At 41.6% G+C, this 27,929-nt stretch overlaps 1 long non-coding RNA gene across 1 annotated transcript in view; it reads left to right on the top strand.

Annotated features, from left to right (window-relative positions):
• Positions 1-2,116: 2,116 nt before the first annotated feature.
• LOC149123593 (uncharacterized) overlaps positions 2,117-27,929 on the top strand; it is a 61,173-nt gene continuing 35,360 nt past the window's right edge. The window contains exon 1 of the long non-coding RNA XR_016216978.1: positions 2,117-2,432. This is a non-coding gene — a long non-coding RNA (uncharacterized LOC149123593). The remainder of the gene's footprint in view (positions 2,433-27,929) is intronic.

The following is a 27,929-nucleotide window of genomic DNA, read 5'->3' as shown; positions in this document are numbered from 1 at the left end:
TAAATAAATAAATAAATAAAGTTTAAAAAAGAAAGTAAATGAGAAATAGCAATACATTAGGGGTTTGATTTAAGTAAGACGACAGATGATATAGAATTCTAATATGTAAACTGATACTGAAAGACAAGACTTTTTCCTATAAATTAGTTAAAAGACTTAACTAGTTAGTTAAGGTAACACTAATTGTATTATTGAGCATGCTATATATGGACACCTTCGAAATCTCTGTCTTACCTGTGGGGAGCAACTGAGACTAGGCTAAGTTACTGGAATTAAGATCTATTCTATGCATCTGCTCTCCCACGATATAGCGCTGGGGAGGAGGAAACTTCTACGCAGCTGCCTCTCACCAGCTTGACAAACTGCGGGAGCTGATCCTGCTCCTGATTGGAGGAGAGCAGCGTGCTCAGCGTGTGGGTAGCAGAGCACGGATTGGTGGAGAGGACTATATAGGAGGAGAGAGACGGCATGGTGGTGTGGGTTGGTTGGAGAGTGTGTTGGAGAGTTCGCGGGGAAGTTCGTTGCTTCGTTCTTTCTCATTTCTCTCTACTCATTCTTGCTTTGGGAGTTCGCTGTTTGCTTATTCTTACTTTACTATAGAAAAGACTTGTAAAAAAGGGGAACAACGAGCGTCCGGTCCGGTGCGGCTCCTCCGCGTGTGGAGGAGCAGCAAATGGTGCCGTGACTTGGATAGGAAACCTAGGAGGGAAGAAGCGGGAAGAAGCGGGAAAATACCGGAGAGAGAGACTAGCAAAGAGCCTAGGGAAAGCCGGATGGAAAAGGTGCCGAAAGAAGCTATCGAAAGCCTAGGTATAGACTTGGATACGGACTGTGGGGAGAGGCCAGGAGAAATGAGAGGGGAATATTGTTGGAAGAAAAGTTAGGGAAACATACTGGGTAGAGAGAAATATGTTAGGGAGGATGAAGCTACAGGGGCCGGCTGAGGCGGAGACGTAAGCTAGCTTGGGATTCGTCAAGTCAGCCCAGGGAGCAAAAGGCGAAAAGCTAAACCAGAGGCGGAGACGCGTAAGCCAGGTTGGAATCCATCAGATTAGCCCAGGGAGCAAAAGACGGGAAGCCAAACCGGGAGCGGAGACGTAAGCTATAGGTTGCATTTCACCAGGTTAGCCCGGGGAACTTAGACTGAATACCAGTGGCGGAAACGTGAGCTAGGCTGTGTGACTCGCGGAAGCCGCCGCGCGCAGAGAGAGCGCGCGGGACACGAACGGGGAGAGTGCACGGGGCGCGAATAGATAGGGAACGTGGGGCTAGTGCGAAGGCCGTGGTGCGGGCGCAAAGGGCGCGGAGACCGCGGAGTGTGCGAAGCCAGGAAGCCACGCAGAGCCGGGAAGCCGCTGCGGGGCAAGGCGCCGAGAAGCAGCCTCGGGGCGGGCGCCAGGAAGCTGCGGGGATAAGAGAAACAGAAGTTTAGAGGTAAAATGAGAGAAATAGGAATGCTGGCAGATAGAAGTAAAATAGGAGAGATAGGAATGCCCGGAGGTAGAGAAATAGAGAAAAATAAGGCCTCCCCACAACACAGCAATGAGAGGGCTTGGATTCAGTCTGCCTGATTAGTAAGATGATAAGCACCTGTGGGCGGCTGCAGGTCACCGAAGACAGGCACGTTATCAACACCAATAAGTCTCCCCACAAGATGGCAATGAGAAGGCTTGGATTCGGTTTGCCTGATTGGTAGGGCTTGTAAGCACCTGCAGGCAGTTCTAGCAGAGTATAGCATGTGCTGCAGGGCACCGAACACAGGCACGCATCAGCACCTAAAAACCTCCTCACAACATGGTGAAGAGAGGACCCGGATTTGGTTTGCCTGATTGGTAGGGCTTGTAAGCACCTGTGGGCAACTCTAGCAAGCAGAGCAGAGTGTGCGCCGCGGGGCACCAAAGACAGGCGTGTATCAATGCCAAAAATAAAAAGAAAGGGGGATCTGTGGGGAGCAACTGGGAGCAACTCGGACTAGACTAAGTTACTGGAATTAAGACTTATTCTATGCATCTGCTCTCCCACAATATGGCTCTGAGAAGGGAGTAACAACTTCTACGCAGCTGCCTCTCGCTAACTTGAGTGATGACCTGCAGGAGCTGATCCTGCTCCTGATTGGAGGAGAGCAGCGTACTCGGCGTGTGGGTAGCAGAGTTGGGATTGGTGGAAGAGGACTATAAAGGAGGAGAGAGACAACATGCACCAGGAACATCTAAAGGGAACACCTGAGCAGCCCCCGAGAGAGCTGGACTGGAAGAGGAGCATCCGTGACAGAATCCGGCGCCCCGACTAGGGCTAGAACCCAGGGTGCTGGCGCCGCAGGTGGAGGATTAGCCTAGTGAGCCGTGGTGCTGGCCTGTGCCAGATTCTGATGAAGCACAAAGCTCTCTCACCAGATGCAGCTTCTTGATCTTGGACTTCTGTTCTCCAGAACTGTGAGTTTAACTTTCCTTTGTAAATTACTCAATCTGTGGCTTTCTGTTAAAACAAGAAGCAACTAAGACATATGGGTTGCTCGGTCAAAGGCTGACTAGAACTCAGGATCTGTCTTAACTCCCAGTTGGAGGGGCAGGGTCCAAACCGCAGCTTCTCATGTTACTTGGGGCTTCCTGTCCCTGGTGAGGTACGGTGGCAGTGGCTCCAGAGTCTCATGTGTTGAGGGACTGGCATTCTAAATAATTCCTGTGACTAGCTGGCACCACCAAAACAGACTTTTGGGCATGCTGATAAGGCTTTTCTTTCATACTTGTTTTGTGAGAAGGAAGGCATTCAGCATGCCTCTCACTGCACTGTGGGAATGACTAGGAGGTCTCGTGAAGCTGACTCTGGCCTTGAAAATTTCATTTTCCAATTAACAGTATTACTTACACATACCATGTAATGTGAATTGAAAAAGTGTTTGTTTATTTTTCACTTGCGTAAAAGGGAGAGAGAGAGAGATTGATTGATTCTCTCCACTGGTTTACTTCCCAAATATTCACAACAACCAAGGCTGGGCCAAGCTTAAGCCAGGAGCCCGGAAGCACATGTGCCTCTTCCACATAGGTGGAAGGGACTCAAATGCTTGAGCCATCATATGCTACCTCCCAGGATGCATTAGCAATTAGTTGGATAGGAACCAGAGGAGATGGGATTTAAAGCAGCTACTGGGGCAGTTGTCATAGGCAGATGTTAACCTGTTGAGAAACAGTGTCTGGCTCATTGTGTGAAATTTCACTCCTAGATAGAGACCACAAACAGAACATTGTGCACACACAGACACACAAACACATACACATAAGATTAACAAAATGATATACTCAGTGTTGATGAGGGGCAGGTGATGGACACTCTCATCTTGTCAGACTAAAACTAATAACAACCTTTTGCAGAAGTAATTTATGATGTGTTTAAAGGGTTTTCAGTGCATCATTTTTTTTAAGAAATGGGAATATACTTATTAATAAATGTCACAATACCAGGGAAATTCAACAAGAGTACTTAGAACAGAAAACATTTTGGCTGCAACATTAGGGTAAAGGAAATGCATACTATCCATTTTTTTCTTGCACTGGAGACTCTAGAACTTAAATACCTACATAGTTATTGGCAACTTAGGTGCAAAATCCAGGGAACAACAGAAAATCTGTCAGTCCCCAATAGTGATGTTAATGGAAATCTTTAAATATACTTCTTCCTTGGAGGACTGAAACTGCAGTCTAAATCTGTAACATGGTTCTGAACAATGAGGCCATCTGGTGGCCACTTAGAAAGTTTCCAATTTCTGACTCCTGGGATTGCATTTCTAGTGCTTTGCCCCTCAGGCCTTGAAAAGGAAGCTGCAGCACAGTTGTGAGGACTTTGGTATTTCCTGAAAGAAACCTTCTGGAAGGAGTCCAAGATTCAGCTGCCTACTCCACATTCCATTTTATGTGGGCTGGTCAGTGTCGCAGAGGGATTGCATGCTATGTGCTTTATCTATGTGTCTATGTCTAGCTTGTTACCTGCTCAGAGTTGGGCTCATATGTGAATTACCTCATTCTAGTGGAAAGTCTTAAAACAGATTCTGCTGGAAACATTTAACCTGGGGTGCTGTGGCCAGAAGCACGACCAGGCTGGAAGGATAGTACATAGATAGATAAATATATTTTTGGACATTTATAGTGTCAGCTTTTATTTATTTATTTATAGGTTATTTATAAATAATATGATCAGTTTCCAGAACACATATGAGGGTGTGTCAAAAAGTTAATTGAAAATGAAATTAGGGGCTGGTGCTGTGGCTCACTTGGTTAATCCTCTGCCTGCAGTGCTGGCATCCCATATGGGCGCCGGTTCTAGTCCCAATTGCTCCTCTTCCAGTCCAGCTCTCTGCTGTGGCCTGGGAGGGCAGTGGAGGATGGCCCAAGTGCATAGGCCCCTGAACCCACATGGGAGACAAGGAGGAAGCACCTGGCTCCTGGCTTTGGAACGGTGTAGTTCTGGCCATAGCGGCCATTTGGGGGGTAAACCAATGGAAGGAAGACCTTTCTCTGTCTCTCTCTCTCACTGTCTAACTCTGTCAAATAAAAAAAAAAAGAAAATGAAATTAAAAGATGAATTTATGTTTGTGCAAAAAACTTGAAATACATGTCTATGAGGGAGTCTTCAAAATGTTTATGGTGGAAAAATGAGTATTTTGAAAAAATTATGCATACCTTTCAGTTTTTTGTGCCAAAATAAATAAATTTTTTGAAGTATCTTTGTATTAACTCTTGTGGGATGAAAGATTATTAAGATTATTAAGATGTGGGGAAGACCAGTTAAGTCATGTTTTGTAAGAATTTTTCCTTGGATGAAGCTCTGGACAAAGATGAGAGTACTTGACTTCTGACATGAGTTATGATAAATTTATCTTTGGTTAGCACAGATTTTCAAATACTTGGAATATCTTTTTGATGATTTTATTTCTCCATGTTGCAAAATTACAACTCCTTCTTGACTCTTTCTTTACATTGTGAATTAACTTTATAAATGTAATCTCTTTTCAATCACTCCTAAGTGTATGAAAGATAATTTTTCTTTTCAATTCTCAGCTTCTCTTACTTTTCTGTTTATTTCCTCCTTTGAATTAAAAAATGTAAAATTTCCTTATAGATTAGAGAAAGAAAATCCACAAAGCATGTTTTGAGCAAAGTGCTTTTCTCCATTTTTCAGTCACTTAAACTTTCTTGGACTATCATTTTTGGGAAATACTGCTTGAGTAACTATGTGAATTATGAAACAAATGCAGACCTGTTCTTTGGCAACTTTGAGCTTGTGCAGGGAGATAGATCAAAGCAGCCGGAAGAAAAACAAAGACCAAAGAGAACTGGAACACATCGAGAATCTGTCTGAGAAATCTCACACAAACTTTAGAAGGTTGAACTGTAATACCCACAGCTGACGCTTATCTAGTTATTTCGTTTCTAAAGCCCTTTTATACTGTTTGCTTAAGACCACCCTAACAGAAGGACAGAGCAGGCATTGTTGTTTTATTTTTACAAAGGATTGCTAAGGAGAGACTGCTCTGCTTGAGACAATGTACCCTGTGAGTGCGAGAACTGGTTTTTGAATCTGGCTCTCTGGGCCCCCTGCTTTGCTCACCCTGGAAAGTTTTCGTGTCCACATCCCTTCAGCCGGTTCAGACTCCAGGCTGTTGATTTGCATTCCTGGTCTTCTTCCAGCCCCACACACTCCATCTGCATACTACAAATGCTTTCTTCGTGGAAGAATTCCAGGCAGGGAAATATTTTGGTACTAGTCTGAGTTAAATACCAAAACCCTGTTTGTAATTTCTGCTCAGACTGTGACACTGAGAGAATTCCAGAGTGACAAGTGTGAGTCTATTTGGTGACTCGTGGTGGGGGCAAGGAGTAAAGGGATAAAGAGGAGACAAGGGAAGTTAGAATTATCTACATCCAATAGAGCCCAGCTGTCTGGATTTAAGCTGAGCTGATACTCAGGAGGGAGAACTGAACTGAGAACTGTGGGTCAGATTTCAGTGGTTCCACCTCAAATGGGATTTTCTCATTGGTCTGGCAAAGGCTGTGCTGGATTCAAAGTGAAATTAAACTGTGCTTTATTTAACATAGAATTATTCATAGGTGTTTAAATCCAGTTCAAAATTGATCCCAGTAAAAAATAAGAGTGAGAATAAGAGGGAGGAGATACACAGTTTGGCACATTCCCACGGACTTACCCATAAGGGTAAAGCCATGGGACTCCAAATCCCATTAAGCTGGGTGGTAATAATGCCATCTTACTAGTTAAAGTGATCAGTTTAAGTGTGTAACTGATCATATAAATAGGAATAAGTGTCAAAGGGATCACATAAATATTACCAAGTGTCCACTAATAACAATAGGTAGAATTAAAAAGGAGAGAATGATCTAACATGGGAAGCAGGCCACACAGCAGACTCATAGAATGACAAATGCCCTAAATAGCCCTCTGACCTCAGAATCAGCCCTTAAGGCATTTGGATCTGGCTAAAAAGCTCATGAGAGCATTTCAGGCATGGAAAGCCAAAACACTGTGGCAAAAATGACCTACATGAAGGATCTCTGTGAGTGAGATCCCAGTGGAAAGAAGGGGCCATTGAAGAAGGTTTTCTCTGAAGGGAGGAGAGAACTTCCACTTTGCTTATGGCCCTGCCTAAATACTGACAGAGTTTGTGTATCAAAAGGCTTCCATAGTCTTGGTAGCTCATGTCAAGAGCATCGGGTGGTCACTGTTAATTGTTAACTCAACAACAGGAGTCACTGTGCACTTACTCCCCATGTAGGATCTCTGTCCTTAATGAGTTGTACTATGAGAATTAACGGTAAAACTTGTTTTCAAACAGTATTTTATATTTTGTCTGTATAGGTGCAGACTGTTGAAATCTTTACTTAGTATAGAGTTGGTCTTCTTTATATAAAGATAATTAAAAATGAATCTTGGGGCCAGTGCCGTGGCTCACTTGGTTAATCCTCCGCTTGTGGCACCAGCATCCCATATGGTCTCTGAGTTCTAGTTCTGATTGCTCCTCTTCCAGTCCAGCTCTCTGCTGTGGCCTGGGAAGGCAGTGGAGAATGGCCCAAGTGCTTGGGCCCCTGAACCCACATGGGAGACCAGGAGGAAGCACCTGGCTTCTGGCTTCAGATCGGCGTAGCTCTGGCCGTAGCGGCCATTTGGGAGTGAACCAACGGAAGGAAGACTGTTAGGAAACTGGCGTAGTTTTGTCTATGGCTCAATCTACACCCTGATTTACATCCTATGCCCCGGTTCCCGCCACCATTGCTGAAATCCAGGTAGCCACATGGCCCAAGTACCTGTGCCAAGCTCCACCCCCATCCTAATGGGATTTGCTGCTCCTGCTTCCCTGCCCGCCCTCCGGCAAAGTTTTAAAAGGACCTGTTCCTGAACAGGTGGCTCTCTTGGCTCCTCTCTTCTGCTCTCCTCTCCTCCTCTCGTCTCTCTTCTCTCTGTTCTCTCTTCTCTCCTCACTAGCTCCTCTCCTCTGTCTCTCTCTCTTATACTCTTTCTCTCTCTTATCCTTCTTCGTCCCTCCCCTCCAGTATGCTGGGTTTTCCCCAATAAACTCTTTCCCTTACTCTGGTGTTTGGTGTGCTTTGTGACGGGCTAACAAAGACCTTTCTCTCTGTCACTCTCATTGTCTGTAACTCTACCTGTCAAACACATAAATAAAAATCTTTAAAAAATGAATCTTAATAAAGAATGGGATGGGAGAGGGAGTGGGAGGTGGGATGGGAGTGGGGGTGGGAGGGCAAGTATGGGGGGAAGAACTGCTATATTCCTAAAGCTATACCTATGAAATTTATATTTATTAAAAAAAAGCTTCCTGAAAAAAAAAAAGAAATTAATCTGAGACTCTGGGAGGCTGCAAGAAAATTCCCGATGACAGTTGTCCCAATAGCAACATCTTGTCAAGAGACCCCATCCAGGAGAGGATGGGGGTGCAGTGCCATTCAGTTTTGAGTGTTTGGGGAAGTTTGTTTTAGAGCAGAGAAAGATTCAGAGTTGGTTCTATTTCTTCATTAGCTTTGGGATCTTGAGTCAAGCTCATGGTCCCTCTAAGTCTCAAGTTTTCTCTCTGTAAACAAGAGAGTAGGAATACTTGCTTCTTTTTCTTTTTTTTTTTTTTTTGTGAAAACATTTTATAAGTTTGAATTGCTTTAGCAAAACAATATGTTATGATTGTCCTGACATCCTGATCTGAGTTTTCTGCAAGAAAAGGGGATACAGAAGCATGAGAAGTAAGTGGGACACTGAGAAGAAAAAGGAGGAATAATAACACCTGGAGTGATGCTAAGAGTTGTAACAATAAATCCAGAGAAAGCATTGTTAATCCACGGCCTTTGCATGAAATGGTGCGAAGCTGATAAGGCTTGAGGTAGAGATGGGAGTCAGGGGAGGGAAGAAGAGTAGCATTAACAGAGAATCTCTGAAAGCTAAGCCTTGGTGATGCTGTTGTCCCCCAAGCTTTTGCATGAACCAACCTTATTTTGGAGAGGAGGAAACCAAGACTCAAAGACATTGAATAACCTGCTCAAGGCCACATGGCTAGTAAATGATAGAGCTAGCACTTGTCTGCCTTCCAAAGTATGTTCTCATATGCAGACAAATTAGACAACAAATAAAGTATAAATTAGATCATCCAGAAAACATGTTATTAAGGAGGTGAAGGCTGAGCAAGAAATGGGCAGTCTGGAAGCTATGGTGACTAACTCAACTCTGCCTGGGACTTTGTCTCTTTCCACACCGGACGTCCTGTGTCCCTTGAAACTCCCCAGTCCTAGGCAAGCTGTGATGGTTGGTCTCCCTATGGCTGATAGTAGTTGTATTATTTGCTACCAGGTGGGTTAGGCCCATCCTCTGGTGAACATAAGCAGAATATTAGCATCAGAAGAGGATTTTTGAAAATGTGATGTAACAAGACAAAAACAAGTCTATGATTATGCCTGAACAAAGACAGAAATATACTTGTACAGGTGCAAAATGACCAAATACCCACTCCCCTGGCTAGCAGAAGAGAGTACTGCTTCTTCAGTGAAACTTCAGCTCTGTTTTCCTCCTGCCCACCACATAAAATGAAGGTAATTATCAAGCTTCCTTACTTCTGACAGGTCCAACCCAACACAGAGACCCCACTTTCTTGAGCTCTCCCCCGATCAACTGACAGAAGAGCAAGTCATAATTAAAAGCCCTCTCTCAGAGACACTTAATGGTTCCTCATGATGTGAGGTGTCCTCCAGCAGAGAGCAATCCCAACTCTATTTGATCTCAGGTGCATTTGTGGCGGGTCTCTGATTTGAGGGCATTGATGGGGTTTCTACAAGGGCAGTGTGTACAGAGGGGCGAACATTGTGACATTGCGAATTCTCTGTTTCTTGCCTGTGAATTCTCTGTTTCTTGCCTGTCTCTACAGCTGGACTGGATGATTCTTCAAAGCAGAGTTGCTTAAGATAAACAACAACCATTTGTGGAAGATTCCACTTGCCAGGCACTCTACTAGGCCTTAATGGGAATAAGTCAGTGACCAGCTTGTCTTCATATGAGTCAGAGAAAAGTCTTGGACTAATAGTAAAACTAAAGCTTTCTCCCCTGGGGCAGATATTTTTTGAACACTTGGTGTCTATTAATTCACTTGACCTTCACCCCATGTAGTCAGTACTGTTATTACCTCATTTAACAGAAAAGGAAATGGAGGCCCAAAGAGGTATATAAAGCATTTATATAGAGCTTATAATAAATAAAATGTTTTCATCTTTCTTTTCTTCCCAGTAGTCCTGTGAGGTACTGTATTTCATGTGGATAATCTAAGATCACCATTATTTTATGTGCCACTAAGATAGACAGTGGCCAGTTATATTTATGACATTCATTAATTATACCCAGGATTTTTTAAATGTTTATTTATTTATTTATTTTTTATTTGACAGATAGAGTTAGACAGTGAGAGAGAGAGACAAAGAGAAAGGTCTTTCTTCCATTGGTTCACTCCCCAAATGGCCACTACAGCCAGAACTACGCCAATCCAAAGCCAGGAGCCAGGTGCTTCCTCCTGGTCTCCCATGCAGGTGCAGGGGCCCAAGCACTTGGGCCATCCTCCACTGCCTTCCCAGGCCACAGCAGAGAGCTGGACTGGAAGAGGAGCAACTGGGACTAGAACCCAGAGCCCGTATGGGATGCCGGCACCACAGGAGGAGGATTAACCAAGTGAGCCATGGCACCAGCCCCAAAGGTTTATTTATTTTTTATTTGAAAGGCAGAGTTACAGAGAGTCAGAGGCAGAAAGAGAGAGAGAGAGGGAGGTCTTCCATCCGCTAGTTCACTCCCCAAATGGTCATAATGGCTGGAGCTGGGCCAATACGAAGCCACAAGCCAGGAGCCAGGAACTTCCTTTGGGTCCCTGACATGAGTGCAGGGGCCCAAGGATTTGAGCCATCTTCTGCTTTCCCAGGCCAGAGCAGAGAGTTGGATCGGAAGTGGAGCAGCCAGGACTCAAACCAGTGCCCATATGAGATGCTGGCACTGCAAGTGGTGTCTTTGGCCACCGTGCCACAGTACTGGCCCCAGATTGTACTTAGTTTTAAGAAGCACTAAATTGTGAGGAAAAAAATGTGTCTTTGATTGATGAAATGGAATGGGCATTATTTATTTCCAACCTGGGGATCAGAAAGGAGCATATTTCTCAGGATCAAAAAAGTGACAAAAGAAGGATAAAACTAGGTTTACAAAATATGCTCTTTCTTCAGTGTTACTATAAATGTTGTGGGAATCTTTGATTGTTGAGCTTCAATGAGGGCTTTAGTGAGTGTCTCTGACTAGACGACATCTCTGAGACAAGACTAGGTGGGCAAGGGATTACTTTCTATGCTGCTCAGATCACATCTTGTGAGGAGTCAAGGCCCTAATCCCAGTGCAGAATGACCTTTTTTCTTCTTTGCTGGTCCCTACCAGCTCATGGAAACTTCTACTCTAATCACAATACAAAGCTCATGCCAGTCTCCTTTCCTTGTGTTTTCAAGCCCCTGGACCTACTTAAGAAGCTTGCTGCTCTGCTTTGGAATGGTTTGAGTGGGTCCTGCAAGAATTCACATGTTGGAAGCTTGGTCCTCAGAGTGACAAAGTTAAGAGATGGTGGAACCTTTAAGAGATGGGGTCTTTGGGGCCGGCGCCGTGGCTCACTTGGTTAATCCTCTGCCTGTGGCACCAGCATCCCATATGGGCACCGGGTTCTAGTCCCAGTTGCTCCTCTTCCAGTCCAGCTCTCTGCTGTGGCCCGGGAAGGCCGTGGAGGATGGTCCAGGTGCTTGGGCACCTGTACCTGCATGGGAGACCAGGAAGAAGCACCGGGCTCCTGTCTTCGGATTGGCGAAGTGCTGGCTGTAGTGGCCATTTGGGGAGTGAACCAATGGAAGGAAGACCTTTCTCTCTGTCTCTCTCTCTCACTGTCTAACTCTACCTGTCCAAAAAAAAAAAAAAAAAAAAAAAAAAAAGAAAAGAAAAAAAAAAGAAAAGAGAGATGAGGTCTAGTGGGAAGTCACTGGGTTACACCTTTTTTTTTTTTTTTTGCTGGAAAACAAAGGGTTTTAATTTGAAGAAAGGAATTACTAACTGGATGGGTGGGATGGGTGGGAGACATACAGATGTGTTTGGTAATTCTTTCTTTCTTTTTTTTTAACTTTTATTTAATGAATATAAATTTCCAAAGTACGACTTATGGATTACAATGGCTTCCCCCCCATACCGTCCCTCCCACCCACAACCCTCCCCTTTCCCACTCCCTCTCCCCTTCCATTCACATCAAGATTCATTTTCGATTACCTTAATATACAGAAGATCAGCTTAGTATACATTAAGTAAGGATTTCAACAGTTTGCTCCCACACAGAAACATAAAGTGAAAAATAATGGATGATTTTTTTAAATGATGATGAAATCAGATCAGACCTATTGTCATGTTTAATCCCAGTGAGAGTCAAGTTGGGAATTGATAATTTCTTTTTTTTTTTTTTTACAGAAGATCAGTTTAGTATGCATTAAGTAAAGATTTCAACAGTTTGCACCCCCATAGAAACACAAAGTGAAATATATTGTTTGAGTACTCGTTATAGCATTAAATCTCAATGTACAGCACATTAAGGACAGAGATCCTACATGAGGAGTAAGTGCACAGTGACTCCTGTTGTTGACTTTACCAATTGACACTCCTGTCTATGGCATCAGTAATCTCCCTATGCTCCAGTCATGAGTTTCCAAGGCTATGGAAGGCCTCTGAGTTCTCCGACTCTTATCTTGTTTAGACAAGATCATAGTCAAAGTGGAGGTTCTCTCCTCCCTTCAGAGGAAGGTACCTCCTTCTTTGAAGACCTGTTCTTTCCACTGGGATCTCACTCACAGAGATCTTTTTGCCAGAGTGTCTTGGCTTTCCATGCCTGAAATACTCTCATGGGCTTTTCAGCCAGATCCGAATGGCTTTAGGGCTGATTCTGAGGCCAGAGTGCTATTTAGGACATCTGCCATTCTATGAGTCTGCTGAGTATCTCGCTTCCCATGCTGGATCACTCTCCCCTTAATTTATTCTATCGGTTAGTGTTAGCAGGTACTAGACTTGTTTATGTGCTCCCTTTGACTCTTAGTCCTTTCATTATGATCAATTGTGAACTGAAATTGATCACTTGGAATAGTGAGATGGCATTGGTACATGCCACCTTGATGGGATTGAATTGGAATCCCCTGGTATGTTTCTAACTCTACCATTTGGGGCAAGTCAGCTTGAGCATGTCCCAAATTATGCATCTCTTCCCTCTCTTATTTCCACTCTTATGTTTAACAGGGATCACATTTCAGTTAATTTTCAACACTTAAGAATAACTGTGTGATAATTACAGAATTAAACCAGTCATATTAAGTAGAACAGACAAAAAAATACTAAGAGGGATAATGTATTAAGTTGTTCATTAACAGTCAGGGCTATGCTGATCAAGTCACCATTTCTCATAGTGTCCATTTCACTTCAGGAGGTTTCCTTTTTGGTGTTCAGTCAGTTGTCACCGATCAGGGAGAACATATGGTATTTGTCCCTTTGGGACTGGCTTACTTCACTCAGCATGATGTGTTCCAGATTCCTCCATTTTGTTGCAAATGACTGGATTTCGTTGTTTCTTACTGCGGTATAGTATTCTAAAGAATACATATCCCATAATTTCTTTATCCAGTCTACCGTTGATGGGCATTTAGGTTGGCTATTGTGAATTGTGCTGTGATAAACATTAGGGTGCAGACCGCTTTTTTGTTTGCCAATTTAAACTCCTTTGGGTAAATTCCAAGGAGTGGGATGGCTGGGTCGAACGGTAGGGTTATATTCAGGTTTCTGAGGAATCTCCAGACTGATTTCCATAGTGGCTTGACCAGTTTGCATTCCCACCAACAGTGGGTTAGTGTCCCTTTTTCCCCACATCCTTGCCAGCATCTGTTGTTGGTAGATTTCTGTATGTGAGCCATTCTAACCGGGGTGAGGTGAAACCTCATTGTGGTTTTGATTTGCATTTCCCTGATTGCTAGTGACCTTGAACATTTTTTCATGTGCCTGTTGGCCATTTGGATTTCCTCTTTTGAAAAATGTCTATTGAGGTCCTTGGCCCATCTCTTAAGTGGGTTGTTGGTTTTGTTTTTGTGGAGTTTCTTGATCTCTTTGTAGATTCTGGTTATTAACCCTTTATCTGTTGCATAGTTTGCAAATATTTTTTCCCATTCTGTCAGTTGTCTCTTCACTCTCCTGACTGTTTCTTTTGCAGTACAGAAACTTCTCAATTTGATGCAATCCCAATAGTTGATTTTGGCTTTGACTGCCTGTGCCTCCCGGGTCTTTTCCAAAAATTCTTTGCCTGTGCCAATATCTTGAAGGGTTTCTCCAATGTTCTCTAATAACTTGATGGTGTCAGGTCGTAGATTTAGGTCTTTAATCCATGTTGAGTGGATTTTTGTGTAAGGTGTAAGGTAGGGGTCTTGCTTCATGCTTCTGCACGTGGAAATCCAGTTTTCCCAGCACCATTTATTGAATAGACTGTCCTTGCTCCAGGAATTGGTTTTAGATCCTTGGTCAAATATAAGTTGGCTGTAGATGTTTGGGTTGATTTCTGGTGTTTCAATTCTGTTCCATTGGTCTATCCATCTGTTTCTGTACCAGTACCCTGCTATTTTGATTACAACTGCCCTGTAGTATGTCCTGAAATCTGGTATTGTGATGTCTCCGGCTTTGCTTTTGTTGTACAAGATTGCTTTAGCTATTCGAGGTCTCTTGTGCCTCCATATGAATTTCAGCATCATTTTTTCTAGATCTGCGAAGAATGTCTTTGGTATCTTGATTGGGATTGCATTGAATCTATAAATTGCTTTTGGGAGAATGGACATTTTGATGATGTTGATTCTTCCAATCCATGAGCATGGAAGATTTTTCCATTTTTTGGTATCCTCTTCTATTTCTTTCTTTAAGATTTTGTAATTCTCATCGTAGAGATCTTTAACGTCCTTGGTTAAGTTTATTCCATGGTATTTGATTGTTTTTGTAGCTATTGTGAATGGGATTGATCTTAGCAGTTCTTTCTCAGTCATGGCATTGCTTGTGTATACAAAGGCTGTTGATTTTTGTGCATTGATTTTATATCCTGCCACTTTGCCAAACTCCTCTATGAGTTCCAATAGTCTCTTAGTAGAGTTCTTTGGATCCTCTAAGTACAGAATCATATCGTCTGCTTAGAGGGATAGTTTGACTTCTTCCTTCTCAATTTGTATTCCTTTGATTTCTTTTTCTTGTCTGATGGCTCTGGCTAAAACTTCCAGAACTATGTTAAATAGCACTGGTGAGAGTGGGCATCCCTGCCTGGTGCCAGATTTCAGTGGAAATGCTTCCAACTTTTCCCCATTCAATAGGATGCTGGCTGTGGGTTTTTTATAAATTGCTTTGATTATATTGAGGAATGTTCCTTCTATACCCAATTTGCTTAGAGTTTTCATCATGAAAGGGTGTTGAATTTTATCAAATGCTTTCTCTGCATGAATTGAGATAATCATATGGTTTTTCTTCTGCAGTCTGTTAATGTGGTGAATCACATTGATTGATTTGCAAATGTTGAACCATCCCTGCATACCAGGGATGAATCCCACTTGGTCTGGGTGGATGATTTTCTTGATGTGTTGTTGTACTCTATTGGCCAGAATTTTATTGAGGATTTTTGCATCTATGTTCATCAGGGATATTGGTCTGTAATTCTCTTTCAGTGCTGCATCTTTCTCTGGCTTAGGGATTAAGGTGATGCTGGCTTCATAGAAAGAATTTGGGAGGATTCCCTCTTTTTTGATTGTTCTGAATAGTTTGAGAAGAAATGGGATTAGTTCTTCTTTAAATGTCTGGTAGAATTCAGCAGTGAATCCATCTGGTCCTGGGCTTTTCTTTGTTGGGAGGGCCTTTATTACTGTTTCAATTTCTGTTTCAGTTATGGGTCTATTTAGGTTTTCTATGTCTTCATGGTTCAATTTTGGTAGATTGCATGTGTCCAGGAATCTATCCATTTCTGATAGATTTTCCTGTTTGCTGGCATACAGGTCCTTGTAGTAATTTCTGATGATTCTTTTTATTTCTGTGGTGTCTGTTGTTACGTTTCCTTTTTCATCTCTGATTTTATTGATTTGGGTCGTTTCTTTTTTTAGTTAGTTGGGCCAATGGGGTGTCAATTTTGTTTATTTTTTCAAAAAACCAGCTTCTCGCTTGGCTGATTTTTTGTAGTTTTTTTTTTTTTTTTTTGGATTAAATCCTGTTAATTTCTTCTCTGGTTTTAATTATTTCTCTTCTCCTACTAGATTTGGGTTTGGTTTGCTGCAGTTTTTCTAGGTCCTTGAGATGCGCTGAAAGCTCATTTATTTGGTACCTTTCCAATTTCTTGATATAGGCACCTATTGCTATAAATTTGCCTCTCAATACTGCTTTTGCTGTATCCCATAAGTTTTGGTATGTTGTGTTGTTGTCTTCATTTACTTCCAGAAAGTTTTTGATTTCTCTTTTGATTTCTTGAATGACCCAGTGTTCATTCAGGAGCATGTTGTTCAGTCTCCATGTGTTTGCATACTTTCTGGGGTTTCCTGAGTTGCTAATTTCCAGCTTCATCCCGCTGTGGTCTGAGAAGCTGCATGGTATGATTCTAATTCTTTTAAATTTGCTGAGACTTGCTTTATGGCCTAGTATGTGATCAATCCTAGAGAAGGTTCCATGCACTGCTGAGAAGAATGTGAAGTCTGTAGATGTAGGGTTGAAAGTTCTGTAGATATCTGTTAGATCCATTTGGGCAATAGTGTCAATTAAATCTGCTGTTTCCTTGTTGATCTTCTGTCCGGATGATCTGTCTATTTCTGAGAGTGGAGTATTGAAGTCCCCCAGTACTGTTGTATTGGAATCTAAATCTCCCTTTAAGTCCCTTAACATATCTTTTAAATAGACCGGTGCCCTGTAATTAGGTGCATATACATTTATAATAGTTACATCTTCCTGTTGAATTGAACCCTTAATCATTATATAGTGTCCCTCTTTGTCTCTCTTAACAGTTTTTGTATTAAAGTTTATTTTGTCTGATATTAGTATGGCTACACCTGCTTTTTTTTGGTTTCTGTTGGCATGGAATATCTTTTTCCAACCTTTCACTTTCAGTCTGCATGCCTCTTTGTTAGAGAGATGTGTTTCTTGTAGGCAACAAATAGTTGGGTTGTGTTCTTTGAGCCAGTCAGCCAAACGGTGTCTTTTAACTGAAGAATTCAGACCATTAATGTTCAATGTGACTATTGATACGTAGTGACTTTGCCCTGCCATTTTCCCGGAAATATTTTCTAGTATATGGTTTGAGCTTCCCATGCTCTTTTACTGGTAGGTGTTCTTCCTTTCCCTTCTTTCATATTGATGGCCGTGTTTCTGTGTTTCTGAGTGTAGCACATCTTTAAGTATCTTTTGCAGGGCTGGACGAGTGGCCACAAAGTCTTTCAATTTCTGTTTGCTATGAAAGGTCTTTATTTCACCTTCATTCACAAATGAGAGCTTGGCAGGATATAATATTCTGGGCTGGCAATTTTTCTCTCTTAGCACCTGTGCTATGTCTCGCCATTCCCTCCTAGCCTGTAGTTTTTCTGATGAGAAGTCTGCTGTGAGTCTGATTGGAGATCCTCTGAGAGTAATCTGACGTTTCTCTCTTGCACATTTTAGGATCTTTTCTTTATGTTTCACTGTGGTAAGTTTAATTACCACGTGTCGTGGTGAGGATCTCTTTTGGTCATGTTTATTGGGGGTTCTATGAGCTTCCTGTACTAGGATATCTCTGTCCTTCTCCAAACCCGGAAAGTTCTCTGCTAGTATCTCACTAAAAAGGCCTTCTAATCCTTTCTCTCTCTCCATGCCTTCAGGAACTCCTAGAACGCGAATGTTGGTTTTTTTAATAGTATCCTGTAGATTCCCAACAATATTTTTTAGATTTCTAATTTCCTCTTCTTTTCTTTGGTTTGACTGTATGTTTTCCTGTGCTCTATCTTCTAAGTCCGATATTCTCTCTTCTGCTTCACCCATTCTGTTTTTAAGGCTTTCTAATGTGTTTGTCATTTGATCTATTGAGCTCTTCATTTCATTTTGATTTCTCTTCACTATCACACTTTCCTGTTCTACTAGTTTCTGAGTTTCATTTTGATTCCTCCTTAATATTTCATTTTCACGAGAGAGATTTTCAATCCTGTCCAATAAGGATTTCTGTAGTTCAAGGATTTGCTTTTGAAAACTTCTAAATGTTCTTATCATAAATTTTTTGAAATCTGTATCTTGCATTTTTTCTATCTCATCATCTTCATAATCTTGGTTTGGGGTGTTTTGTTTATTTGGAGGCATCATAGTGTGTCATCGTTGATCTTGTTCCCTCGATTTCTGTGTTTGTTACTTGGCATAGTTAATTCTTCTTTCGTCACTGTGCTTTTTTTTTTTTAATTTTTTTTTTTTTATTTTATACTATGTCCGTGTTAAGTGGACTGCCTGCTGTTGGAGGAGCCTTGGAGGCTTGAGATGGGTGCGGCCTGAGAGCTCTGCTTGGTTCTTCCTGGTTAAGGGTGTGCAAAGGTGACACCCTCAGGTTATGTGTGGTAAATCTCTCTCTTTTTATTTATTTATTTATTTATTTATTTTATTTATTCAGGGGGTAAGTAATACCGCACGGCACGGCTGTGCAGAATTGATGGTATTTAGCTTCCAGTCTCTGGCTTCTACCCAAAGAGTCTGTGTAGGCTCCTCTGGACTCCCACTGGGTTGCCTAGGCTACTGAATTGTAGTGACTCATTTCCTTAGCTCTCCCCTGTTGATATGTAAATCCACAGAGGGGGCCTGCTCTTTGTCTCTTGCGAATTCTTCAAGCCTTGCAGCCTTGCAACCTTTACAAGGTTAGGGGAAAGAGAAACCCCCAAGCTTTTTTTTTTTTTTTCCTTCTTTCCGGTAGTGAGTTTGCTGCACTTTCCGGCCCCCTTCTAGATTCTGACCCCCGTTTCCCCGCCAATGTCTCGGGTTATTGAACTCACCTCCCCTTCCAGCGCCGATGTGTAGACTCGGAGCCCTGGACGTCCCAACTCTCCCTGCTGTTGTCTGTGTGACATGCACTCCCCTTCCTGCACTGGCGCGCAGACCCTGCGGCTCCCGTGGCTCGGCTTCCGCGCGGTGGGCGACATTGTTCTCCCAGTAGGTCCTCCGATTCATAGCCACTCGATCCAGAAGAGTTTCCTCTGCAATATTTTCCTGGTTTTTTTTTCTGAGGCTACCGTAACTCTCCTTTTATTAAACTAAATTTTCCCAGACTATCGGTGGGCGCCTTCACTATTCCGCCATCTTGGCTCTGCCCCGGGTTACACCTTTAAGTGGAATTGATGTAGAGATTCTCATGGGACCCCAATAAATCCTTGATCTGTCTCTCTGGCTTCCTGTCTTGCAATGTGATCTCTCTTCTCTCTCTCTCTCTCTCTCTCTCTCTCTCTCTCTCTCTCTGTGTATGTCTCGTTCCTCCAACCATGATGCCATCTGCCATGAGGTAATGCACCCAGCGGTCCTCAACAGAGTTGAGCAAGATGCTGTTTGACATTCAGACTCCAAATCTGTAAGTTGAAAAAGCCATAGTTTTAACTAACTAATTAATTAATTAGTTATTTGAAAGGCAGAGTTACAGACAGGCAGAGTCAGAGAGAGAGAGAGAGAGAGAGGAGACATTTGCTGGTTCACTTGCCAAATGGCCGCAATGGCTGGAGCTGGGCCAATCTGAACCCAGGAGGCTGGAGGTTCTTCCAGGTTTCCCACTGGGTACAGAGGCACAAGGACTTGAACCATCATTTTCTGCTTTCCTAGGCACATTAGCAGTGAGCTAGATTGGAAGTGGAGCATCTGGGGCTCAAATCAACGCCCATATGGGATGCCAGCACTGCAGGTGGTGGCTTTACATACTACACCACAGTGCTGGCCCCAAAAAAGACATAGGTTTATGAACTATGTAAACTTCTCCTTGTAGAAATTTTTTTTTTTATTTTAATTGAGAGGCAAGAGGCAGAGAGAGGGAGACAGAGACAATCAGGCAGAGACAGATTTTCGAAATGATGGTTCACTTCCTAAACACCCACAGCAGCTGGGCTGGGCCAGGAGTCTGGAACTCCACTTGGATTTCCCATGTTGGTGGCAGGGACCCTAATACTTGAGCCATCATCTGCTGCCTTTCAGAGTGCTCATTAGCAGGAAGCTACAATTAGAAGTGGAATTGGGACTTCAACTCAGGCACTCTGATATGGAATGCCAATGTCCCAAAGGGACATCTTCACTACTAGAACAGATGTTTCCTCTTTCATGAGTTTTTTGAATTTCTCTTGTAAAATAGGCAAGGCTGAGAATTTGGATGATTTTCAAAGGTTTTTTTCTGGAGTGAATGAAATATGGAATAAATAAATCAGACTGGAAGAAAAATAGCTAAGAGACTAGTTAAAGACAGAGATTATATTGGAGGAAAAATTCAGAGAGAAATTAGGAAGAAAAAGAAGAAGAATAGAAAACTATAACTAATGAGTTTCTAGAGAGGCCTGGTTCACAAAGAAATGGAAGGAGAAATTATAAAAGAAATACAGTGGTTCCTCAGTTTCCATGGGTGATTGGTTCTGGGACCCCTTGCAGATAACAAAATCCAAAGATGTGCAAATCGCTTATGTGAAATGGCATTGTAGTATTTGCACTTTTGTCCTATGCTATCCTCTCATATGTTTTACATAATCTCTAGATATAATACCTAATACAATGTAAGTGTTATGTGACTAGTTGTTACACTGTATTGTTTAGTGACTAATTAATGATAAGGAAAATGTCTGTACATGTTCAGTACAGATGCAATTTTCTTTGTCGATATTTCGATGTGGAGCCAGAAGATACAGAAAGCAACAGGAATTGGAAAAGGAAGAGACAGTAAGCAAGATGAACAATAACATAAGGAAATAATATTCCCATCCTGCATAGACTTTTAATCAAGAAATACAAAGTTTCATCACGTGGGGATTACATCTGGGGTGTATGAAGAGGATAAACTAGTGGCTGTTTGGACATGATTCGCACAGTAATTACAGAGTCTAACAATGCTGTTCCCCAGACTGAATCATTAATCACCATTTCCAGTGATGCTGACACCATAATGAGAAAACCCATACCAATACTTTCCAGGTCAATTTCTAGCTCTGTTATACAAGGTATGGAGAGAAATCAATGGTGTATTATTTTCCTGATTCTGAATCGACATTTCAAACAGCACAGTGTGAAAATATAAAGACAGTGCCCTTTCAAAGGTCAATAGTGATTTCCATTACAATCCCTGATTTATCATTCAGTCCTGAAGATTTATTCCAGGCTGGGATGTAATGTAAGAGTTTGCCCGACACAAGGGAAAAGCAAAGCAGGAAAAAACTTTACTTAGTAGTTTTAAGGGCCTTTCCCCCTCTTTACTTTTTTCCCCTTTGAGCTCAAAAGGCAGGCTCCTGAAAAGACCAAATCTTCAAACATTTACATTTGGGTTTTTCTCTCTGTTTTGTTCAAATCATGAAGCTTCTTTAACTACTCTTAAGAAGCCCTGGTCCCAGTAGCCTGATGGGTCTGGGTAAAATGCCTTTCAGAGTTTCTTCTTTTGGCATTTTGAAATATTCTTTAAAATTAAAAAAAATTTTAGCTGATGCATGATAATTGTACAATGTGATATTTCAATATAAGTGTAGAATATGTAAACATCAAATCAGGGTAACTGTTATATCTATCACCTCTGACATTTATTATTTTTTTGTGTTGGGAACATTAAAATCCTCTCTACTAGCTATTTTGAAATGCACAACTAATTGTTGTCAACCGCAGTTACCCTACTGTACTATAGAAGAGTAGAAGTTATTTCTTCCACCCAGTTACACCCCTGTACCATTAACCATCCTTTTTTCATCCCTCCCTCCTCAGCCTCTGGTAACCACTATTCTAGTCTTCATTGAAGAGGTATTATTGAAGAATGTTAAGGGTCTCTTTCTTGCTCTTATCCTGCCTTCCTATATCTTGCTTTGCTTGCAAATACTGCCTTTGGAGAATTCCCTAGTATCTTTAGCCATCCAGGAAACGAACACAATTTCAATACAGGGGATCTTGACTATTTGAGAATGAGCCATGTTATGTGACTTCTGTTGACAAAGGTGTGATTCTTACCTTCACCTGGATGTTGGTGGCTAAGAGTGCCTTGGGCCAAGTTAGGTAGCAAATTGGCTGGAATCTAGTAGCACAAGCCATGCAATCAAATGCTAGTTCAATGAAAGGTGATCAGAAATATTTGGTAGATTTTTTCCCCTCTTAGTTATATTACTGGTCAGTAGTGGGTCCCCAAAGTCATAGAAAATGGCTAAATTAATTAGACTGCCTGGAGCTCCGACTATTTTGACTTGAGAATGATGCTATCTACTGCAGTCATTCGCAGTGACTTGGTGGACTTAATGCATATAGCAAAATTCAGAATCTTTATAGAAAGAATCTGAAAATAGGTATATTAAGAACATAGCCTGTTAGGGGTGCAAGAGGTGAAAATTTTCCACTTTTGATGTCTTCTTCCATGTGAGGCCCCTTTAGTGTACTGTTTTCTCCATTTCCTTTCTCATTCTGCCTATAGGAGATAGAGGGCCACCTCTGATTACTGAGCATGGATGAAGAAACTGCATTGGGTCCTAAACTCTCCTGCCCTTGCTCTTGGGGGATGAGTTGTCCATGGGAAACCTGTGCTCTCTTCAGCTGTTCTGTGCTATAGCTTAACAATTACTATTGGTTTTTAGTGAAGCCCTCTTACTGTGAGCAGGGACTTCCCAGAGTTTAGAGGTTGAGTTTATACAGTTCTAGATTTAGTACCATGAGGGCATTGATCAAGTTTTAAAATTTTAGCTTGGCTGGTAATAAAAGTAAAAGTTTACTTTTCTTTTTTAAAGATTTATTTATTTCATTTGAAAGGCAGAATTATACTCTCTCTCTCTCTCTCTCTCTCTCTCACACACACACACACAGAGAAAGAGAGAGAGAGAGAGAGAGAGAGAGAGAGAGAATCTTCCATCCGGAGTTGGGCCAGGCCGAAGTCAAGAGCCAGGAGCTTCTTCTGGGTCTCCCATGTGGGTTCAGGGGCCCAAGTACTTGGGCCATCTTCTGCTGTCTTCTCAGGTGCACTAGTAGAGAGCTGGATTGGAAATGGAGCAGCTGGGTCTTGAACTGGTACCCATATGGGATGCCAGTGCTGCAAGTGGTGGCTTTATCTGCTATGCCTCAGTGCTGGGCCCCAAAATTTTATTTTCTAACTACCAACTTCTTTGATTTAGTTTTCAACTGGTTTCGAAAGAGGAAAAAAGTGCCTCTTTGAGTTTGAGTTTTTTGAATGTTCCTGGTTGGCCTCATCAAGGCCTCCAAAAGGTTGAATTTTGACTTTCCTTATTCAACTTGGAAATTTTAAAAAATTAATTAATTTTTAAAGGAATACAAATTTCCTAAGTGCAACTTTAGGAATATAGTTATTCTTCCCACGATACCCGCCCTCCCACCCACACTCCTACCCCCTCCTCCTCCCTCTCCCCTTCCCAGTCCCATTTTCCATTAAGATTCATTTTCAATTAACTTTGTACACAGAAGACCAACTCTATACTAAGTAAAGATTTCAACAATTTGCAAATACACAAAAAAACTGTTTGAGGACTCCTTTTACAGATAACTCTCATAATACAACTCATTGAGGACAGAGGTCTTGCATGGGAAGTTAGTGCACAGTGACTCCTGTTGTTAATTTAACAATTAACACTCTTATGTGTGACCACCTGAGGCTCTTTACATGAGCTACCAAGGCTATGGAAGCCTTTTGAATCCACAAAATCCTTCAGTAGTTAGACAAGGCCATAAGCAAAGTGGAAGTTCTCTCCTCCCTTTAGAGAAATGTACATCCTTGTTTGATGACCATTTCTTTCTACTGGGGTCTCACTCACAGAGATCCTGCATGTAGAACATTTTTTTTTGCCACAGTGTCTTGGTTTTCCATGACTGAAATGCTCTCATGGGCTTTTCAGCCATACCAGGAAGCCTTAAAGACTGATTCTGTGGTCAGAATGTTACTTAAAGTGATTGCCATTCTGAGTCTGCTGTGTGGATTGCTTCCCATGTTGGAACATTCTCTCATCTTGGAAATTGAATACAAATGCCAATGGAGAGCAGAGATCCTGTGATACAGTCTGTTTTACCCTTGTTGACTTCACTCATTTCTTTTATTCTTTTTTTTTTTAAAGATTTATTTATTTATTTGAAAGAATTACACACAGAGAGAAGGAGAGGCAGAAAGAGAGAGAGGTCTTCCATCTGCTGGTTCACACCCCAATTGGCTGCAATGGCTGGAACTGTGCTGATCTGAAGCCAGGAGCCAGGAGCTTCTTTCGGGTCTTCCTGTGTGGGTGCAGGGGCCTAAGGACTTCAGCCATCTTCTACTGCTTTCCCAGGCCATATTAGAGAGCTGGATAGGAAGTGGAACAGCCGGGACTTGAACCAGTGGCCATAGGGGATGCCAGCACTGCAGGCAGTGGCTTTACCAGTGCTGGCCCCCATTCTTTTCTTGAATATATAATTTTGATCACCTACTTCATTTTAGGAGCTTTGCCTCAGCAATGAGCAAGACAGATAAACTACCTGTCATCAAGAACTTCTATTGGAGAAAAACAGCAGCAGAAAGAGGAATTTTTATAAATTATGATTATTTATGGTAGACATAAAGGACAATAAGCATTATGAAAGGCAGAGGATGACATTGGAGTAGATTTGGTTTAAGTAATCTCACCCTTGCATGTCCTATCATGAATTAAACTGTTCACAAGTATTTGAACAGAGTTAGCACATGTAATAATTCCTTGATATTTGGTATTGGTATTATAATTCTTAGTATCCCCCAAGTTTGCACATTTCTATTAGGCTCATTAGATATTTCTATGCATTTGTTTCTTTAGTTGGTGCATATTTTAAAAATGTATTTTAATTTTCATTTTATTTGAAAGGAGGAGAAACAGCAATAGAGATAGAGAAACAGATGGAGAGAGATCTTCTGTCTGCTGGCCTATTCTCCATATGCCCACAATAGCCAGGGTACGTCCAGATTGAATCCAAGAGCCTGTTACTCAATCCAGGTCTTCTTTGTGGATGGCAGGGACTAAATTACTTGAGCTATTACCAGTTACCTCCTAGAATGCTCATTAGTAGGAAGCTGGGTCTGAAGTAGAAGAGCTGAGACTTGAACTAGCTGATATGGGATACAGGATAAGGGATAAGGGGTATGCGACATGGGATATGGGATATGGGACTGTGCTAAATGCCTATCCCTAGTCAGAGCATATTTTATACCAGGATATTTGCCAGGAGATAAGCAGATAGGGATATATAATACACTCTTGCTGCTTCAAACTATTTAATTGGGAGAATCAGTGATATAAATGAATAATTATAGGGATGGGCATTGGGCCTACTAATTAGATGCTAGTTATGGGCTGGTGTCCTGGCTCACTTGGTTAATCCTCCACCTGCAGCGCCGGCATCCCATATGGGCGCCGGGTTCTAGTCCCGGTTGCTCCTCTTCCAGTTTAGCTCTCTGCTGTGGCCCGGGAGGGCAGTGGAGGATGACCCAAGTGCTTGGGCCCCTGCACCCTCATGGGAGACCAGGAAGAAGCACCTGGCTCCTGGCTTCGGATTGGCATAGCTCCGGCTGTAGCAGCCATTTGGGAGTGAACCAACGGAAGGAAGACCTTTCTCTCTGTCTCTCTCTCTCACTGTCTAACTCTATCTGTCAAATAATATAAAAAAGATGCTAGTTATGATGCCTGCATTCCTATTGGAAGGTCTGGGTTTTATACCTGGTTCAGGCTCCTGACTCCAGTTTCCTGCTTATGCAGACCTTAAAAGGCAACAGGTAATAGGTAAAGGCTCAGGTAATAGGCTTTCTGTTGCATTTTGGAGACTGAGATTGAGTTCCTAGTTCCTGGCTTCTGGTTTGGGCCTGGTCCAGTCCTTACCATTATGGATCCTTGGGGCGTAAACCAACTGAGGGAAATCTCTGTCTTTGTCTTTAAACAAACAAACAAACAAATAGATAAAATATTTATAATCTAGTGAGAAAAGCTGTAGGAAGATCATGAAACACAGAATAGCAGGTGAGTAACCCTAGATACAAAAGTTGGGGAGTTTCAGGAAGAAGAGGACATGCATCTACACAGGCACCAGAGCAATGAATAGCGTGGCTTCTTTTTCAGTGGAGTAGTTGTGAAGTGTGCTAAGGATTAGTGGGGCATATATTCAAGGTTCTGGAAAACTAGAGAATTTTCAGCATTCCTCAGACGCGTAAGCCCGATAACCTCACCTTCTGCTTTGAAATTATCATTAAATTTAAGCTTACTTATCATTCCCTTTTTAAAGGCAAGCAAACTAAACCTCAGATGGGTTAAATGACTTGTCCACATACCATGTTTGGTAAGGATGCTAAGCATGATTAGACTGACCATGAACATGAAATGAATTTTATTGTTATCAATGTTATAGGATGTAGTAAGTCAGTGTTCAGATAGATTTTTTAAAACATTTTTTTACAAGCAAACTTCCCTGTTTTGTGCAAAATTTCTACTTAATCTCCCCAAAATTACATTAAAAACTCCACCAGAATTTGATGGTGCTTGTGAATCAATCCATGCTTTCCAACAAAATTTTAATTTTTGAGGAGAAGCTTTATGCCGTTTTAAAAAAGATAGCCAATTAAAATTGACACAAAATAAATTATATATACTTATGAATTACAGTGTCATATTTCCATGGCCATCCATTTCATTATTTGTTAACACAAAACAAGCAGAGTTTAAGAGTGAAAAGCGATGTGATTTAAAAGTAAGGAAAATAAAAGTCAGCTTAATTATTATTTTGTTTAGCCCATGCAAACAATTTCTCATTTAACCTTCTGTTGAATAGAGTAAAAAGGTGTTTTCTAAAACATCCCAAGTGATCTTTAGTTACTTGGTCTTGGTATGTGTTTAAGAGGGATAGTTAGAGAAAAAGAGGGGTTTAAAAGCAGCTATCTGCACTATCTGCACTAATTATTTTTAATAAGGACTGATTCACAATGCAGAGCACTAATTTTTTCCCTCTTTGCATGCCCAAAGCAGAAGCAGTGCTATGTGTGTGCTGAGGCATATCAAAGCCTGGCTGAACCTTCCTTAGCAGGTCTGGTGGTTTGATGTTAGTTCAAAGGAAATCTCCAATCCCAAAGACTTTTAAATTTCTTTCTGCAAAATAAATTAAATGCCAAAAGCCAATAGAAACCTTCTCCATTGCTTTGTATGTGAAGGATGTAACCAAGTTGTTTCTCTCCAAAGTCTTCTTTGGAAGTATATGTTTTTATTGTGTAGAGCATATATTTATATATTGTTCAAAATATGATTCAACCTTGGATAAATGGACCAAAAGTATGGGAGCTACTGTTGAAGATTGCTGTGCTCACCATTTCTGTGCCTGGCCCTGGGTGGAGCACTGTGGGATGATGAATGCATTAGAGTTGTTATGGTTTATTCCTTATGCTGAAGTTTTCTGAAACGTACTTGTAAGCATGTCATCACTTCTGCCTTATATGAATAAAGGAGAACATCCTTTATTTGACCACTAGGTTCTGCAGTGTCTGACTCATTCTTCCCTTTCCAGCCTCATCTGGCACCATCTGTGTTCTTATGTTTCTTCACCTGCTCCTCTCAAAAAATCTTTGCATGACTATTCCTATCAACGTTGCACTGACTTTTCTATCATCTTTGCATTTCACAACCCATCTTCTCATTTAACTTTTAGCTATCATCACTGTTTTAGGTAAGTCTTCTTTGACATCTCTGTACCATTTGTCCTTCTAATACATGCTCCCACACTGCTGTGTACCTTCTTTTGTGGCAACATAATCTTTTCTGTAGTTTTGCATTTATTTATGTGACTAGTTAATTAATATCTATTCTCCTGAATAACCTTTAATCTCTCTTAGAGCTGAGACTGAGCCTCATTTTGCCCACCATTACATCTCTTGTGCCAAGTACAGATGCATTGTTGGTGCATAATAGATGTTTCATGTATTGACATTGAAGTGATATAGTTTTCCCTGTGATTTCACAGGGTTTATGGTGATTCGTTTTATTGGAACTCATCATCTTCCTTGCAATTTCTTTAGGGTGACTTCATGAACCACGGAAACAGGAAAGTTATACATAGCACTTCCAAGACTTCCTTGCAGCCAGGGTTATAAATATGATTTTGATTTCTACAACTTGATCCACCAGCTCATAATATTG

This window comes from Oryctolagus cuniculus, chromosome 11 (assembly GCF_051225735.1).
Source record: "Oryctolagus cuniculus isolate XC-2025 breed Fujian yellow rabbit chromosome 11, ASM5122573v1, whole genome shotgun sequence".
Lineage (NCBI taxonomy): Eukaryota > Metazoa > Chordata > Mammalia > Lagomorpha > Leporidae > Oryctolagus > Oryctolagus cuniculus.
This window is presented reverse-complemented; position numbering and strand designations above follow the sequence as displayed.